The sequence below is a fragment of the Paralichthys olivaceus genome, chromosome 16 (genome assembly GCF_024713975.1).
Source record: "Paralichthys olivaceus isolate ysfri-2021 chromosome 16, ASM2471397v2, whole genome shotgun sequence".
Taxonomy (NCBI): Eukaryota; Metazoa; Chordata; class Actinopteri; order Pleuronectiformes; family Paralichthyidae; genus Paralichthys; species Paralichthys olivaceus.
The window spans coordinates 17,884,556-17,904,201 of NC_091108.1; the positions used below are offsets into that span (position 1 = coordinate 17,884,556).

The window sequence follows — 19,646 nt, forward strand, 5'->3', positions numbered from 1 at the left end:
TCGTTTTTAGTTAGCTACAACCTGAACATGAGACGAGCAGCATACAAAAAAGAGGTGTTTCTTAAATTTGTATCTGACATGCTGAAATAACAGCCGTAGCCTACTTATGTTTAATTTTTCATGCCTGGTCCAAATACCAGAGGTCCTGCTCCAGAACTGTTAAGTTGACGAGCTGTGGATGTTATGTGATCCTCTGATTGTTTCACTAGAGACAACTCTTCTGTCTCAGGCAAACAGTCATGGGATGAGTCCAGACAACACCTTTGGCCAACTAGGCATCATTCTGTTTTGGCTTCTTGGCAAAGTGTAATACACACTGAACAAAGGAGTTTCATTTCCATATTCCGCTTTAAACTCGTTTCATCAAATACAATGTTAATACTAACAATAGAAAAAAAGGCACATCCAATGTGAGAGAGGTGACTTAATTTAACAAACAACTCTACCATTCTTCTTTGTAAAGCATTTCAGCATCTTTTAGCTCATTTTTTTGGCTTTACAGTCCACAACTGTAGTGTTTTGATCCATCAGCGCTGTGTCTAGATCACCTCCTCCCACTATCCACAAAATAGTGATCAGGGGATAGAGCCATGGTAGTGAGGTCCTGCCAATAAGCTCACCCATCCAATCTTCAGTCTCAGCTATCAATTGTTAAATTCCCTGTTTTGTACTTTGACTTTTTAATTGGGTCCATGTTTCATCCACTAACATAGAGGAGGCAGGTTATGATGCTTTGGGTTTACTTTTGGGTAACAATCATTTGTCCATTTTTATACATTCTAGTGCAGTGCGTGTTCTAAACCTACCTGTTTGGAACGAGCTGTTTGCTTGGCCTGTGGTAAAACAGGCTGCAGCTTTAATTCGGTAGCTGTAAAAGTGACCTGCAGTAATTTGTGGCCGCAAAAAAAATATCTGCTGCAGGGCTCAGGTCACAGAACCCTGAAGCTGCACCGCCACTGCCAGAGCTGTTCACTTGTTTATTCAAAGTTTGCTGAAGCTCGTCTCAGAAAATTGAACCCAGAACTGGGAAATCTGTTTTCATTGCTGTTCTCATGAACACGCTGTTGTGATTGACAATGGCACTTATGTTGAGAACTCCCAGCTGCCACTGCTATATAGCGAGTGGCCTGTTTATTCCAATTTTATTAATATTGAACATATCACATGTCCAAACTCACTACTCTTCCTTGGAACCTCAAACAATACACATGGCAAGTTTGAAGCAGATAAGATGGATGGTTCTCAAGATATGCGATACCAGAGTCACAGATAGAGATTTCTGGAATAATTTGATAGATATGGTGATGGAGACGGCAACTCCAGTGAAAAAGCTCTGATATTCACTGTACACGTCCCGCTCAGAAACAAACTGCAGTCAGTTTAGTTACTGATCATAAGTGGAGGTTTAAACATCCTTTCATTCAGTAGTGATATGAAAATATTTTAACACTTTATGTCCAAGGTTGACAAATGTTTTATTGAATCATTTATCTTTTTTCGCAGATTTATCACCTGAAAAGAGCAAATTGTAAAAGGAGCCCTTTTAATTTCATGCCGATGCCAAACCTCGCTAACGCTGACAAATGTCGCTCGTAAGAGATTATGTAAACTCTAACTAATACAAGTTTCTATTTCTATAAATGAATACAGTCTGCTAGCGAATATCAGTTTTGATAATGTTTAGCTTCATATAGAAAAATACAACCGCTATTCTCAGAATATTTTCCGCATCGGTCTGTGTGAAGGACAGAGGGACACATTCAGCGCAGCAGAGCAGCTTTCTGACAGACTTCTTCTCCTCCATCCTCTTTTCTCCGTCCATGTCCTTCTCTCTTTCTCTGTTCATCAACAGCTCCTCAAAGGCTAAAAGAATTTGCTGAAAGAGTCTTTGCCAATTGGATGAATGACAGAGAGGAAAAAAGGAGGCGAAAAGAAAAGCTATATAACAATGCCTCTGTATATGGTCATTTGCATTCAGACAATCACTCATGCTCTCTCCCTGGCACAAAGCCCTTGTCACATTCATACCTGGAGCCCTGCCACCGATGGACAAGCTACAGTCCATTCGGAGCTGTCTGCCCACGGTATTATTTTGAGTGCAGCAGCACTTTAAATGGCGAATGCCACACACAAATGAAAATGGAAGGAAAGGAAGGGTAAGAAAAGGAAAGGAAAGAAAAGGAAGAGGACACATAAGTGAGCAGGGGAGAAAGAGAGAAAATGACAGTGCCTGAGGGAACAAACATCACCTCCTGTCTGGCTCTCTGACAGCGAGGAGCAGACAGGTGGAGAAAGGACAGAGCAGCCTGTGTGTGTGCGTTTGTGCTTGTGTCTGTGCGTGTGGTGAGGTGCGCCGTCGTTCCAGCCGAGAGAAGGGCATCTGTCCGTCTCTGCTCGACTCGGCCTGTAGCGTGCGGCAGCTGTCCGTGTCTGTCTGAGTGCTGTGCTATTAAACACTATACCTGGCCAGTGTCTCACTGTATCATGATGCATCTGTCCTGCCGTCTGTTATCGTCATACTATCTGTCAACCTGCCTGTCTGTCCTCGTCCTCGTGTCCGTCTGTCTGTGAAGCTCTTGCAGTGAGCACACCTGCACACTATCTATCTACCCACCTGCTCATCTATCTGATGCAACTGATGCCCACCTGTCACTCAACATACCATCACTGCAGCCCTCTGTATATGTTGGGCGTATTCCGGCCGGCCTCTGTGTTCCCTGTGGATCTTATATACTGATAGATGACTGGGAGATATACGAGGATCAAAGCTCCTTAGCTGCTGCAGGGAGCAAACCCCCCACCTCATTTCCCAGCACATGACAGTGGCCTTCAAAACACAAACGTGCTGTGAGCCTGCCGCATACACACTACACATACACACTCGCCGGCATGCTCAGAAATAAAGTGTGAGGAAGAAAGATTGAGAGGGCAGAGGATAAATCAGGTTTTCACATGTTGTTGAACAAGGATGTACAGTATGTGTCAGGGTTTGTTTGATCTTGATGTTTTCTTTAGATCCCTATGGCGATGAACAGTAGCTGTGGGCTGATTGAGAGAGCAGAACAGAGCAATTAAGACTTTAACCTGACACCATCTTTATCAGATAGCCTTTCTGAGTTCAAACAATGCACCAAATAATTATCTCTGATACTGCAATTTAAATAAACATCAGTATCGTTTCTCTAACACTGATTTGCATGTCGCAAAAAAGTTCCAGATAGAAAGGGAGTTATTTAAATTTTGAGTGAGCGTTTCTTATAAACATTAGAGACCAGGTCATTACTTCCGATCATAGATAGCTTCAATGGCTGTGGTGAGAAAGAAAACCTTTACACATATACACTCAACACTTGGAACTTTGGTATTTCTCTGGTAGAAAGTAGTTCCAGCCAAATAATCTCCTCTCACCATGAACCGGTGTTGCTATGTGACTTGTTTCAGGGTAAAAGCCCTCTATAGACCTGTGTAACTGTGACTTCATGATACTCCAGACATCACAGCACTTTTGCAGCAATGAGCAGCCACTGTAAAATGTTTATTGTGGACTGCTTGTTGTTGTGTATCACTGTGAGTCTTGTATTGGGGGATGAAGTGTTCCTGCTCAATTTCTTTCACATCCCATAAGATCTTACTCCTGGGGCTCCCCTCGTTCATTTTAGTCTTTTTAAATATGTTCATTGAATTTTCATTGGTATTAGTGATAGACATTAGACAACATCAAATACAGAGTCCAAGACACAATCCTTATTGACCCAACTTCATCTACATCCACACCCACTCCTTCACGTAAGCCCCCCCCAGGGAAAAAACTGTGATAGCTGTGAAATCAATAGTTACTGGATATAACTTCCCCTCACGTTTTGACTGTTAATCATTAGAAGAAGAAAACAGGGGTAGCAAGGGATAGCTACCAGCAGTACTTTGAGCTAAAAGCTAACATTAGTATGCTGTTATTCACCCAGTGAAAAAGGTAACATAGGCCTTCTGTTGAACATATATAATGTGTGCTGTTCCTCCATGTTAATGTAGCCTGTTAGCATGCTAATGTCAGCGAGTACACAAAGTACCGCTGACATTTTAGGGGAAATATTAAGACTTTGTTGGTTTTCGATCTTAAACCAAAGAACTGGACAAATTTAAGATTTGACTTGATTTGGCTATGTGAAAAGTCACGTGTTCACCAAAGAAATAAGAATGAATTTCCGTCCTCGAATTTCTGTGAATAATTTCATGTCGATCCATTTCCCTAAAAAAATAAACTAAAGTTAGAGTTATGGGATTCATCATCTGGGAACCGTGAGTTTGTATAAAGATGTGCACCCCTCCTTCTAGCAGATGTCACGCTACAGTATTTCACTGAATAGTGATAGTTTTAGTTTATAACATTTTTAGTCTGAGTCATTCAGAGAATTTTGTACTGTAGCTCTGTAAATGCTGTTTTTAATGGCTGTCAGGACCGCAAACTAAATTCCATTCATTTTCATTTTATTCAGGTACAAATTGTAGAGACAGATATGTCAATTCAAAAAAGAGCAACAATAGCTAGATGCCAAAAGGGGTTAGTGAAAAACGTTTTCTTTGTATTTGGGTGAGCTGTACCTTCTAAATACAATAACACGTAGTTTGTTGACCTGCCATATAAGCTGAATTGGAAACTGTGATGTTGTGAGTATACATCAAACTATGTATCTAGTCCAAGCTGTCCCTTTACACTGTGCCTAAAAGCCTATTTTCTGGTACTGTGTACAATAAACCCAGCCTGGTTCTGCTGCCTGGCCAACTGACAAACACATGTATGGCATGGTACATCCAGGCCAGCATGCACCCTGGACCAAAGAGGAGGAGAAGATGCAGCTGTCAGTGTGCACACAATGTACCATACACAAACACACCCCTATTTACATGTTAAATTTAATAACATTCAATGTAAAAGAGAGATGAGCAAGCATACATTACTTTCTCTCTCTATTCCTTCTCTCCTCCTCACACCATACATTCTCTTGCCAGTGGATAAATCAGTCCTTTCATGCTCCGTCTTCTGGCTGGCCCTGTTCTGCTGTGTTTCTATAATAGAGAATGAGCACTGCCTCTCTTTTACTATACTAATGGTCACACATACACATTCTTCTTCTGTGTCTCCCTGCTCTTCAAAGGGTTTCTGGTGGAGTCAGTCTACAAGTACACTGTAGGCTGCTGATATGGGACTTGCAGCATGTGTAGAGGAGGACGTATCAGCTTAATGGAAAGTGAGTGTGCACATGTGTGTGGGTATGTGTGTGAAGATGATGAGGTATAATTTGTTCTTAAGTGATAAGGATGGAGGTAATGGCTTTTTGAAATAGGACTGTGACGATGATCAAGATGGTCTGATTAATGCAAGTACAATACTGTTATCGCTTGTCTGCAATCAGATGATGACTTGGTGTTGATAATGATGATGATGTTAATGATGGTGTACGTGTTAATAAAAGATGATTCATAGGGACAGTGCTGTGGTATTAAAAAATCTGTGGCTTTCCATTTGAAATGACTCACTTTAACCGTAAAGGCGTTTCCCACCAACGCAGACATTTGCCCTTGATTTTTAAGAAACATACTGAATCAACTTTCTTCATCACAAAGAATGTGCAAAACCATTCTATAAAATATTCTATATTGTATATACTTTAAATACTTGATTTAACCAAAGTGCACTTGGTGGATTTGATGGCCTCATTAGCATTCAATGAATTATAATTGCAGGGTTGCTAGAGCCAATCCTTGCTGACATTGGGTGCAAGCCAGGTAACAACCTGGACAAGTTACCAGTCCATCACAGGGCCAACATACAGAGATGAACAGCAATTCACACTCGCACATATACCAACAATTTTGACTCCAATTAATATTCTTAGACTGTGGGAGGAAGCTGGATTAATCATATAGAACCTATATGGTGAGAACATGCAAACCCCATCCTGCCCTACTCCAAATCACTTTAACCTCATTATTAGACTGAACATGTTAAAATATGCACATTCGGATGTCTTCACACTCAAAGCCAGTGTTACCCACAAATTTGATGCAGAATCCTTATGCAGATAAATTTGCTAACCATTGTTACATAATGTGCAATGTTTGGTTGTTGCGCTCTGATATACAAAGCGCTGTGAGCAAAGTTTTCTATTTGGACTATTTGGTCCTCTGTCTCAAAAACATGCAGCAACACTGACGACTTCTGTGTGGTTTCAATTAGTTTGGAAGCAACTTGGAGTAAACACCAGGTTTTCACAGTCTGTCCCTCCCGCTGCGAGAGTAATGGATTAATCCTGAAAAAACAATTGATGCAGTGCTTTCCTTCTTCTTTACCATATAATGAGCCTTTTATATTTAAACTTTATATTTACATGAGGAGCAGGTCCTCTCTGTGGATGTTTTTTACAGTAGCCCAGACTAGACAAACTAAACTCCTTTTGAGTTTTTATGACACCTGAAGGCTGCCACAGGTTCTCTGTCATGTTTGGAAGGAGAGGGTGAGGTGTATTCAGCTGCAACATGCAACTTCAACTTCATATATCCCTTTATTTTACACACTGAACCTTTAATTTGAATGATTAATGATTAAATATACATATTATTTATAGATCGGCTATAGTATAAGTCATTAACACGTTTTGACCTTTCCCAAAGTGAGATTTATTTATGCTTGTGCTAGAGGTTGCCGTTTGATAATTACAACAAATAAACCCAGCATCTTATTGTTTTTCTTGTCTCATAAGTGATTGTAACTGATCTATAAAGCACAAGTATATAATTATTACCATTAATACAAGCATTGGTCACATTTAGAAAACTGTGCCTTATTAGAAATCAGTATCAAGAGTTCTTTCCAATATTTTATGTAGTATTATGAGTTCCTGTCTCAACTTGTTTACTACATGCCATCATCATATGGTGACATCTTTTGAATACAAATATTAATACTCATTTCATCTTAACAGTAACTGACATCATGAATTCATTTATTCATGTCTTAACTATGGATTCAGGCTTAAGTTACAACTCATTATCCAGAGTAGCCCTTGTATATTATATTATTTAGAGTTACATATTGATTTCTGGATGCCATGATGATGATGATGCTCATGATGAAGATTGTGGTGGTGTTGATTGAGGAGGTGGTGGTGATTATGATTGATGAAAGACATATGACGAATATTAATCACTTCCAAGAAAGAGAAAAGGAGAAAGAGAGAGAGAGAGAGAACGTCCTGAGATTTTCAATTCACGTTGTTATTGGATGAGAGGGACGAGAGAGGGAGAGAGAGAGAGAGAGAGCGAGAGAGAGGGAGATGCTTTCCCCGTTTGTCCTTCTCTCTCTCTCAGTTTTGTGACCTGCTGACGGGCAGCGCGGGCGACGGACGGAAGAAACTTGATTCTATCGCAGCGAGATCCGACATCCAGAGGTAAATCCAGACGGAATCTGACTCTAACACATGTGTCATCATGATCATATATAATGTTTGTCATCCTCACAGCGGTCAGACTGACTAGAGATCAGACCCAGTTTCCCCTTCGCTTGATATTTGGGAATTGCGTCTTCTCGCTGTCTGCCTGCCCGCTCGCTCTTTGGCATCCCCACTTCTCATCCGCCAAAACTAATCATGTTATAAATTGAAATGACATTACATGGCATCACTTCAATATCAATTTGTGCTTTCCTGTAATTGTTTTCAGGTAATTCAATGCGTGCGTTTGTTCTCCCGGCGGATACTGACTCTGTGCGTATTTGCGAGATCCCGACGGGTTTTTACTGGATGTTCCATCCTTTTAAAAGTCTTTCTTGCAGCCTCATGTGAAATAACAGGTGATCGGATGGATCACGGTGGAGCCAGTGCCATAATTAACACGAGGTTCCTCACTGAAAGCCCTCGTTCAGAGAGATGGAGGACCTGTCCGCCGGCACACGCTCATATGTGCCTCTATGCGTGGGGGAATTTCACCATAATAACTGTTGTATACATTGATTGATCTTTGTATTGATCCGCGTATCGATTCTAGCTGATGTATAGTCCGTGTTTTATTATGATGACAAGGTAAAGAGAGGAGGGTGCTGTCACTTTTTGCGCAAATTTGAAAGGGGCAATCATTTTTACGCATGCGAGCCGATTCCGAACAGACGTGTGCGCACCGCTGTCTTGTCTGGAAGAGGCAGTTACCGGAGGTCGACGGTGGTGGTGGTGGTGGTGGGGGGTAGCGACTGATAGACTGTCACACACCGAGCTCAGACACAGACACCCCGGGGCAGATATATTCTACCTGAGCGCCGTCCGTATGCGCAACTTCTCCGCGGTTCAGCGCGTCTCTAATGAGGTTGATCGGCTGCGAGTCGCTGCAGAAAATCCGGCTTAATTGCGTCCATTTATAACGCGACCCTATAAACCCCTGATAATAAGTATTTGGCTTCAGATCCAGAGGTGTTAGTGATGTGCTTTGTGCCTGTTCGAAATACTCCTCTCCTGTTTTGTTTTTTTTACGCTGTGCACAATATGTGATAATGTTTGTGTTTTGTGTGACACCCCATAAGCATCCATTGCCCTTCTGGGAAATACATTTGCTTGGATTTATGACCTGCTTTCTCAGGTTCTATCGATTGTGGCAGCCGGCTGTGTACTATATTTTTTGGTAAGAGCAAAGAAAAGTGGGTCTGCCATATCTATATATAATTTCTTGATGTTGTAGGGAGCACAGCAAGCTTTTGATACAGTCCCCTGTGCAGATGGGCCAATTCTCGAGTGGAAAGCCTGTGCTCTTGTAGACCCTTGTTGAGCATACAGATAAATACCAATGCTCCACATGAATGCCTCACACGCAGGGACCCACACATATGATGGGCCTTAAGCGACTAATGGCTCTGATCAGTACAAGACATGTTTATGTATATGTGGGAGCTCATGTTTTATACATGGCTGTAGCACCAGGGTACATGGGCACAATCAGCTCAATGTGTGCGAACACCATGACTCTTATTTGTTTTTGTGTATGTGCATTTTTCATGATGTGTGTTTTTGTGCATATGTTTGTCTCTGCTTGTGTATCTCTCACAGTGTGTGTCAGTGTCTTTGATTGCGGGAGCACTTTTCTGTAATTTTCTGCGGACGAGCTGTGCTCAGGGTTTTTTTTTCTTTTTTTCAAGGGAGAAAATAGGACGTGGGAAACTAGTGATTGGACACAAGCTCTTTATGTGGTTAAGAGAGAGGGGGAGCAGAGTAATCTGTGTGTCAGCATTCAGTTAGTAATTGTTTACATCAGATATATCTCTTGCCATTACTTAGATAGGCACCAGAGAGTGGTAGGGAGGTCCAAGAGAGGGCAGAGGATGGGGTGGGGGAGGGAGTCAGACGGAGACATCAAGGGAGGAGAGGAGTGGAGATGGAGAAATAGGAGAGTAGATGAAAGGTGGACAGACCATGAGGACAGATTAGAAAGAAGCCTGTAAAACTTGTGGAGGGTAGGAGGAAAGTAGAGAGGAAGAGAAATGGGAGAGGTAGTGGAAGCTGTTCGCACTGAGTCAGTGACTTATGCAGGCGATAAAACTGCCCGAAGAATAGACGCTGGGAGGAGAGACAGTGTTGTTGTGACACGAGAGAGACATTAGTGGACATCAATGTGAGTTGAAGCTGACAATAGAGGAAGGGGTCTGGGATAGATGGGACAGTATCCCACCATCTGTCCTGGGGGTCTTGGATAGATGGTGGGAGAGAGAAGGGAGGATTGAACACTGGCAGACAAAAAGGTTTATGAGTTCAGGAGAGAAGAAGATGAAGTGAGGAACAGAATCCTTGAATTAAATTTTCTTTAAACATTTTCATCCACCAATCTTACATAACCTTGTTGGCTCTTCTGCCCGGAGTATCTCGTAATGGAAAAGGAAGACAGATTACTTATGATTACGGCTCCAGACTCCGCCAGCATTTGTTCTTTAAAGACTCAATCAAACTCCATCAACCATGTGGTCCCCTGAAAATGTTAGAGATGCCTCTAAACACGCTGATCACCCTTCTGTGATCGGAAACAATGGCTTCACATCCACCACCCCATGGGAAACACACAGGGATCACGGTAAATGATCAGTGAGTCTCTATTTCTTTTTGATTCCCTCCTAATGAGAATGGAAGAACCCCCGAGATGCGGGCCCACAGGGGCTTCTCTCTTCCGACGGAGTGTGTGGCAGTAGACGGACGTGTACCATTCATTAGCTGACAATTCAGTGAAATGAATCAGACAACATGGCCTCCTAGGGATCCTCGCGGAGAACAAGGAAATAAATGCTTAGTGCTCAAGACATGAACATTCCCCAGGGCCCTCGCGCACAGCGATAATGTAATGGCAGAATTCCCTTTTCCGATTGTTTCAAAGAGAAACAAGATGCTTCCAGGATCTAACATTGCCTCAGATGAGCCATGCGCTCCCCTCCTCTTGCTTTCCAGGCACAGGGAAAGTGGAATGAGCTGTAAAAAAAACCTTTCGGCTCTGGTGTCAGTCTTTTGGACGGGGAGTGAAAAGCCTGTGACTCTGCAGTGATTTTTACGCCGAACTGAATCTCAGCTTTATCATCTCCAATTACCTCCTCAAGGAAAGTGACTGATGAGCAATTTTTCATCCATATATGTGATACTCCCTTTTAAGCTCCAGATAGATGTGAGGGATGATGTAGTCTACCTTCCGTCCGTGCCCTTTGATGGTGGTCGTGCATCAAAGGAGGTGAGGACATGATTACTGATGTTAACTTTTAAAGAAGGAGGAATTCACTGAGGGGTTCACAGCGAGCATTTCCCAGGAAGTGTGGGATTTAACTTGAACATCCTTCATGCTATTCTCCCATCCTCCCTCAGTGCAGCGTCGTGCCCCCTGTGTCCCCTAAATGGAGGTTAGAGCAGGACATGCTGACCCCAGCCTGAGTGGTGCTATGTCGAGACATGGAGCCGTTCACTCCCTGGTAGTGATGGAAGGAATGGAGGGGAGGGGAGCGGTCATTTAGAGGAAATGGCTATGTCTGCCAGTGTTTTTCCTCTGTCGATGCCTGTGGGATGGTGCTGCAGAGTCTGTCACGGTCTGATTGTTCTCAGACCAACATCGCTGTTTACTCGCGTGCATGTGGTAATGCAGGCAGGTGGGGATGCATATAAATACACCGACACATTCCAAAGAAGCCGCACATCATTGTGGTTTTCCTCAATTTAGTTTCTTTGAAAAGAATTGAAAGTAAGGGGGGGCATCTTTTATATGCACTCAGCATGAGGCCTGTGGTACTGCCGGAGTGGATTGAATCTCAGAGTGAGATTTGGGCTGGTGGAGGCAACTCCCAGCTCGGTGGTGGCTGGCTCTTTAGAATGGATGGATGAATGAAGAAGGCAGGGAAAAAAGTATAGCAGCTCGCTTCACTGGGGACATTGTTATACAGAAAGAAGAGAGGCTTTTCTGGACTGTGTGTGTATTTACATTTATAGCCCACTGTGTAGAAGTGAGACGGAAAGAGGGCAAGAGAGTCAGACACTGACAGGAACGAGCAAGCTTATGACTTTTGGTTGTGTGTGTGTGTGTGTTGGCGATATGGCTGCAAAAGTGCTGCGGTGAGCTGAAATGAATAATATTTCTAGATATCTCTGACGGGAATTGAGAGCTGGATAATGACACTGAGCATTTTTTTACACGTCTTCAGTGTTGGCACATGTCAAATGTATGAAAGTGTAGGTGGAGGGCGAAGCTCTCAGCCTCCTTGAAGTTTAATAAAATCAGCAATAAATAATGAACTCCAATATTGGGCAGTGACGCATTTACATAAGATGTCAACATGATGTCACAATTATTTTTTCAGTGTTGTCAGGATTAAAATTCCATACTAGGGAATTACATTTCAGTTAGTAATCCCAGTAGTACTCCATTACTCCAACAGTTTGGTGAGTTGACTCTACAGTTGCTGACTCAAGGGGAGTTGCTTGAGGGTTGATATCAACACAGTAGTGGAATGGGAAGTGGGAGAGGCTGCTGGCACAGAAGTGTTTCTTTCCATTGTGAATTCCCATTTCATTATTTCCTTTCAACAATATCCTGCATTTTATATCCACAACATAGAAACATAAATTTACCTCAGGATAACTACAGTTTCAATTCTTCCGCGCTGTTAAGAGAGTACACAGAGGCATTAGCAGTAAAAGAGCGGTGATTCGATGTATCCTGCTGAAGTCGTAGTGTTCTTGGCCTGTGAAATTTTTATGTACACGCTGGTTCCTTGTATTTTTTTTATTTTAATCAATCAACCAGATATTTTCAAACGCAGTTGTTCATAATTTGTACTGACTGTTGATGATAACTCAGAGGAGTTCAGTGCCAATCTAAACTATGGAATGCACTATATGCCCTATATAGTGCACTCATTGTTTCCCACAATGCATTGTGAAAATGAGTGCACAACTGATGGTCACTGACTGAGCAATATTGAGAGGAGAGAGGGCCACAGCCCGACCTGTCGCATAAAATGAAATAGAAGCATGGCAGCACATCAGGCTCAATCAACATTTGTTTTAACCTTAAAGAAGTGTAAAATAAACATTTAAAATCTACTACAGTGTGGGATGAATAGCTTTTGGTGTATGTATTTCATTCAGTAATTTGAATGAGTAATTCAATAAATTCTACAAGAAACTTGACCAACTCTATCTTCAATTCATTCATGGCTTTCAAAACAGCTAGTGTAGCAGTAATTTAGCCATAACTTCTCAGCAGAAGTGATATCAGACTCCACCAGGCTGCGCTCAAATGGGCCTCGTGGCTTACTTATTAATTAACTCTCACCTACGTTAGTACAACAGATTGTACGTAAATCCATTGCATATAACTCTCTCTGACTCAAACCTAGTTAAGTGAAACTGTAGGACGGCACAACCAACAATAATGAGTATTTTGACATATTTCACTCAAAAAAAAAAAAGGAAATGGGATGGGGTCTGTGCCATACAAAAGTGCTCAATCTGGAGAATATGATTGATAGGCATCCTTGGTATTTGTGTAGCACACAATTGGGCTTCAATAATATGTTCATACAATTTACATTTATCATAAAGACTGCAGCTTCCTTGATTTGGATATGAAACTTTTACACCATAATGAAATATATATTTTTTAAATTTATTTTAATTCATTTTGCATCCTCAGCCCTACATTTTTTGTTCATTTTTGTCTTCACATCTTCCCAAGAAATACGATTTCTCACAATCATGAGTCATGATGGTGGGAGGACTAAGGTGTACAAGTGGAGAACAGATCAAAGTACAGGAATATCATCCTCACAGCCCAGCCTTCATTAGCATTACATGGAAACGATAATGAGGGTGGAATACACAAGTAGGGTCAAACCTCACTGAGCTGCTCTGAAATTTAGGAAGCTACAATTAGCGCCTTTAACACAGGGAATCCATTATCATGATATTCAATGTTAAATTTTATTTTTACATTTTAGACATTTAAGCTTTGTGCAAAGTTTGGGCACAAATCTTAAAAAACACGTGGTGCAATTGCAGTTTTAAATTTTACACCTGTAATTTGCTTTTTATTCATTTGTTTTGATCTCTCAATTGAGAAGCACAAATAAAATTGAATGCACCAACTGTAGCTACTTAAATGAATTATTATGGTTTAACAGAGTTTAAGAGGACCTCTAGATTTTGCGTTAAAAGGTGCCAATGATCGTAATTATACTCAGGAAATGAACATTTTTTTCGGAACAATTGCTTGAGAATAATAAAATTTGCTTGCACAGTAGGTGGATTGTTGTTATTTATCACGTCTGTGCTTTGGCTCATGGTTATCAAGGCTGCCAGAAATTCTGGGAAAACGCTGCATGCGTGCGTGTGCCTGAGGTGGGCTGGTGGTAATGTGCATCTGCACCGCTGCGTGTGTCACATCTACTGCAGATGTGTCTGTGTGTGGGTATGTGTGGGGGCATGACGGAAAGAAACCTACATTATAAGCTGCCACCTCTGACATAGGAGTCCTGTAGGAATTGAGTAAATCCTTTTGTAAATTTGCCTACTCCATGAAGATAATTGGCTTATTCCTGTGTTGTATAGAGGGTCCTACAGGAAACTGACTGGGCTTAGCAGGCCCCTTGTAGACAGTGTGTCTGCTCCTCTGTTTCTTAGGGACTTCGAGGCACATTACATACTGAATTACTGTATGACAATGATGAATTGAAAGCTGCAGAGTCAAGCCCAGAGTTCCTGAGCAGGAGATGACGTGCACAGGAGTCTGCCGGGCACAAGTTTGTTTCTCACGGGGCGCATCTCTCCTTTGTTGCAGCTTGATGTATGAAAAGAAGTTACACAGACAGACTGGTTTAGGAACAATCTGCACATCCAAGACTTCAGAACTACATTCCCTGTGCCCCGTGAAGTTCCCAATTTCTATTATTTTTAATGCTCAAGTCTACAAAATAGTTTCAGGCTTCTGTTGAGTGTGGATGAGGAGAAAGTGTTGCGCAGCCTTACCTAAATCATTATCCACACATCAAACGCCATCTGGGTTTCATACCGTCACTTTGAAGATTCCTTCCTCATCAGTCCTGTGCCTAAAGGAAACACGGCAGATAAATGTATGTGTGTGCACGTACATGCAAACTAGCCTGAATGTGACTCCTTTTATGCCCATTTTAACCCCGTTGTTGCTCAGTAACCACACTAAGAGCGCTTTCCTCTCCGTTTCTTGGCCTCTGGGCAACTGCTCAGTGAGGAAACTGGCCCCAGCTGATCCAGCAGTTCGGAGGGGGGGAATAAGGCACTAAAGTGCTCAAACCAGAAAATTAGAGATTCAGAGATGGATGAATTGTCGGCGGATTTGCAGCTGTCTGTGTTTTTGTGTGTGTGAGGGAAGCTAGAGAACTAGCATAATTCTGGGACATGACCGAAAACTGTCTAGTTAGAGTGCATCAGGAAATGGATGAAAGGGAGAATTCCCTGCACGTGGTGAGAGGAGAGAGCTCAAGCTCAGAATCCTTCGTCTGTGTGTGTCCTGCTGCTAAGCTGAACTAAGACGACGGAGAGACAGTGACTATAATATCTTTTCAAACCAGTGCTCTGCCTCTATGAAAACACATCGGACATGCTGTGAAGTGAAATGGTTGAAAGCATCTCTTTAAAGGTTGACTGGTAATATTGAGTAGATGAATTGGCAGCACCTCAGTGAGGGGTTTTTGAAGCCAAAAATACAGAAGCATAGGGAATGTTTGCTCATGTTCATCTCAGTGTCACATCACATAGATTAGTAGCACGTTTTTTTATTTGGTGTGATCCATTGAATCCTGTCACGTTTCAGTACGGGCTGCCTTCTGTGACTCTCCTGGAGTGTATCCTGGTGCACATGTGCACGCGGCCAGGTGTGTGTGCATCTGCACGCTTCCCATCCTCTCCAGAATCGCAGGGGCAGCGGCGGAGCATGAGGTTCATCAGTAGTGTAATTAATGTAGTGCAATTCAGTTGTCACGCGTGATATTCCAGCGCTGTGATCTACTTGAGAAGGCTTTTTGATGAATGGCCAATTAGAAGCAGCCTCCCCGTGCCTGGTGGCTGACTGATCTCTTTTTAATGGCACTCCTGTTACTTTGATAAAATAGAAAATGAATCATCGATATGCTGGCCCCCAAGGAGCACAGAGAAACGAAATTAATTGTTATTGGGTGTGTAGCAGCACTTCGAGGTTCGAGGGGTCGAGGTTGTGACTGTATTTACATCAAAAGTGTGTGAGAGCACTTTTGTGGTATATCCAGACAGCCCCAGTCATACCCCGATGCACATGGCTGCTTTACCAATCCATTCTATATAATTCACTGCTTATATATGTGCATTATCTACACTGATCTACTAAAAGCGCAGTATATGGCTTGGCAGCCCAGCTGTGTGTACTTACAGCTGAGTTGTCACAGATTTTTTTGTGTTGTTTGTTGCTATTAAATAGAGCTTCAATTAGGCCTGGCAAGTTTCCCGTCTGAAAAATCTTGCTTAAACTGAGCTGCTGTGTTTTTGAGGCTTTGATAAAAAATATCAAATTTTATATGCATAATTAATGCTACAGAAATGAAAGGACAAGAGGGAAAAACAGCCTTAAACATTCAAAGAAACACAACTTTTTCTCTTCCTTTGCCATTTCTTTTAGGAGATAGCCAATACAGTTGACCATGACACCCCCTCTCTGGTGAGGGAGGGGGGTTGTTTGAACTGAAACTGTGAAAACACACTGTATAACAATTTGAGCAAGCAGCTATAGAATCTTCAACCAAAGAGCCCCCCAGGAGCTTTTTGGACCACCCAACGAACAGCAAAGATCTCTTCTATATACGCCTTGTAATTTTGTTTGCTGCAGTGTTTCCCGTGGTCTCAGCTGCTGGAGATTTCTTCGGATCCCTAAGCAAACAGAAGAGGTTCTGGTTCAGGTTCTGATTAGTTCTGTCAAAATGTCACTGCATCCCCTGCAGATGTTATAATTCACTGAATTAAACTGTGGTAATGTGTCTTTTGTTCCTCCCGCCTACAGCTGGCACATACACTATGAGTCCTGGGACTCTCTGGATTCTGTGTACTGTCCCCCTCTTCTCGCCTTTACCGCTCAATGTGACACAGCTTCTAGCTGAAATTGCAGAACAGACCTTAGACATTTCCTCACAATGCATGCTTGCTCGGCAGGTTGGCACTTGGGGGGAGGGAAACAGAGGAAATCTTATTTTGTGGATTTAGACTTCATAAACATCATTATCATCTCTCTGACCTTGAGTTCCTGTGCAGTTCAGCTGCGACCCCAATTTTGTCAGGGAACCTTGAATGGTGATGTGCACAGTCTCCCCGTGCCTGTGGGGGAATCGAGTCAACAAAAAGGATTTTTTATGGAGTATGTGGCATGTCGCTCTGTTTGTCGTGTGTCTGTGGGGGGGTGGTGCATGCATGTACGTGCGCTGACTCAGGAATCCTACTCGCCTGCTGCTGGGAACCGTCAGCATCTCCAAACAAAGTTTTCTGACTATGCCTCTGCCAGATTTAGACGGTGTAGAACATTAGTGTAACAACCCACGCTCTTAGAATACAGATTTGTTCTTGAGTGCTCGCCAAATGGCCTCTATATTTTATGAGCCTTCTCTCTACTAACATACCGTCTTGAGACTAATTATCATGGTCGCACTCAAACACAAAGCTCGTTTATTATTGCATTGACATTACATTTGTTTTGGCTTGGCCTACATGGCAGGGATTTCACAGTGCTACAATGCACGTTTTGAGCTTGACGGAGCATGCTTTGGATGGAGAATGTGTTTCTCATTGCATTGTACACAATGTTAGGCAGCAAGGTTGTTTGTGCTTTACAGTTTTGTCACTCGTCTCTCTTCAAGTGGACTGTAATTTTTCTTCCCCCGTTTTGTACGTGCAATGCTGCTACACACCAAGCGAGCTGCTCACTGGGGAGTCAAGCTCGATTCTTAGGAAGCAGTTTTCTTTCCCTAGTCCTGGCCTAGAAATGCCTTGATTCTTTTTATTATCATAATACAATACCAACCCCCCAGCAAATTGTATCTCTACAATGATTCCAGCTATTTTTATACATGCTGCAAGATTATTGATGAAAGCCTGAATAATATTGGTCTGATAAATGGAGATGATGCATTAAAAAGTCTCAAAATGATCGATTTTTGTTTTTATTGATTTCTTTAAAATGAAATTGTTATCGTTCTTCAAATTAGTTTTGCCGAAAGTATTCAAACATAATGTTGCAAAATGAAACACAGACTATCACACTGTTTAGGGACACATAACTGACCCCATTATCAGATAGCAATCGGTATTTTGTATATATAAATCTGCAATGATTCATGGTACAGTGTGTGAAACTGTGGTAGCCTTTAATTGTCATAAAAACTCAAAAGGTGTTTAGTTTGCTCAGTCTGGACTATTGTAAAAAACATGGCGGCCTCCATAAAGAGGGTCACCCTGGATGTAAATATAAAGTATTTGAATATGAAGGACCTTTTCTGGGTACCTTACTTGATTTTTATATTTTATATTACTATGTTTATAACTGCTTACAGGGGCTCTGTAACATTTTAATTTCCCTACGGGGATTAATAAAGTATTTTGTGATTCTGTAAAGAAAACCCCAATTCATACAATTTAGATGAAACGAACTAGTGAAAACCTCATTAGAACTATTCTACATTAAATTTCTGCCAATAGTTCCCTTTCACCTAAATCTTACACACTGTACCTTTAACCAGAGGTGGTAAAAATACTCACATTTTTTACATACTTAAAAATACAGATACTTGTGTAGTAGAAGTACAGGCTCTGAAATGTACTTAAGTTATTTTTTTTAACTTCAATGATACACGATGCCTCTTCTAAAAAACTTGTAGGCAACCAAAATAGGATAATTTTACTCCTTTGTTTACAACCTGCACAGAGCTGGAACAGAGAAAAACAAATCACTGGGCACAGACTAGTTTTGCTGCCAAATTTTAGACAGAATAATAAAGACTGAACTGAACCGAGGTCCTGCATGAGCAACTGGATCATTATTTACAGGGAATAAATGTATGGGGAATGTGCTGCCTTTGATTAAGTCCCTGCCCCTTGTACACACCACCCGTCGCTACTATTGGATTGGATGGTTTAGTGATGCCCTCAGATTTGCCCCACCGGACTCGGTCACGGCCCTGGTGGAGCGCCGAGAAGACGATCAAACTTGACCATCAAAGGAAATAAAAGTCGTAACAAGGTTTCTGTAGGTGAACCCTGGAGGGATCATTACCAGTACAGCAGCTCGACCTCGGTTGACCACGGCAGCTTGACCAACCTCCGGACGCAAAGGGTCTCACGCTGCCCCCCCACACGCCGCCGGGGCCTGAACATCTCATGAGGCAGGGGGTGAGCGAGTGAGTGAGAGGTGCTTCGTACGTGAAAGTTTAAAAACAAGTAACGATCCAGTTTTGAGAATGTAAGGAAAGTCGTCAGGAAAATAAATACTCAAGTATAGATACCTGAAAAATCTACTTAAGTACAGAAACGAAGTATTTGAACTTCGTTACGTTCCACTTCATCATTTAATATGCCAACTTTTTCCTGCCCAGGGTCAGGCAGGAAAATTCCAGGCTGGTAGCCAATCCATCGCATGGCTGTTCAATAGATGCAGGGTTAGAATTATGATACTTTTAGTGGAGCCTCTAAAAATTCGGTTTTGGTTCACTTGCAGGGCATAAAAAGGCACTTAAAGGAACACAAAAACCAAGGCTATAAATCAATAAATGCAGAATGGCATTGTTTAATATGGCTTCACACCTACATTTATAGCCCTTACTCTGCCATGGTGAACCACACAGGTGTTTTCACTTCATTGGCTAAATGGAGCTGGTTCCTCTCAGACTCAAGACGGATTTAATCAACCATCTCCCAGGCCTGGTTCCAGACTTCAGTCAAAGACAATCACAGTCTGCTTCTCAGATCTGGTGTTGTCTGCAGCAAAGTTTTTTCGGCAAGTTGGATTAACAGTTGAAAAATTTGGTAAGAACAAGGACTTCCTGTTCCTACGTAGCAAGGTAGCTACAAAACTATATGTATAAATCTACCTGCTAAATT

General features: G+C 42.0%; 1 protein-coding gene across 3 annotated transcripts in view; it reads left to right on the plus strand.

Moving 5' to 3' along the window:
• The window catches only part of LOC109637348 (cadherin-6), a 187,719-nt gene that overhangs the window by 33,164 nt on the left and 134,909 nt on the right, over positions 1–19,646 (plus strand). For 2 of the 3 annotated variants that reach the window (XM_069511023.1, XM_069511025.1), the window contains exon 1: positions 7,317–7,445. The exons of the other annotated variant lie outside the window; for it this stretch is intronic. The gene's annotated coding sequence lies outside the window, so the exon portion shown is untranslated. Of the gene's footprint in view, positions 1–7,316; positions 7,446–19,646 lie in introns of those variants that run through there. 3 annotated transcript variants of the gene reach the window in all.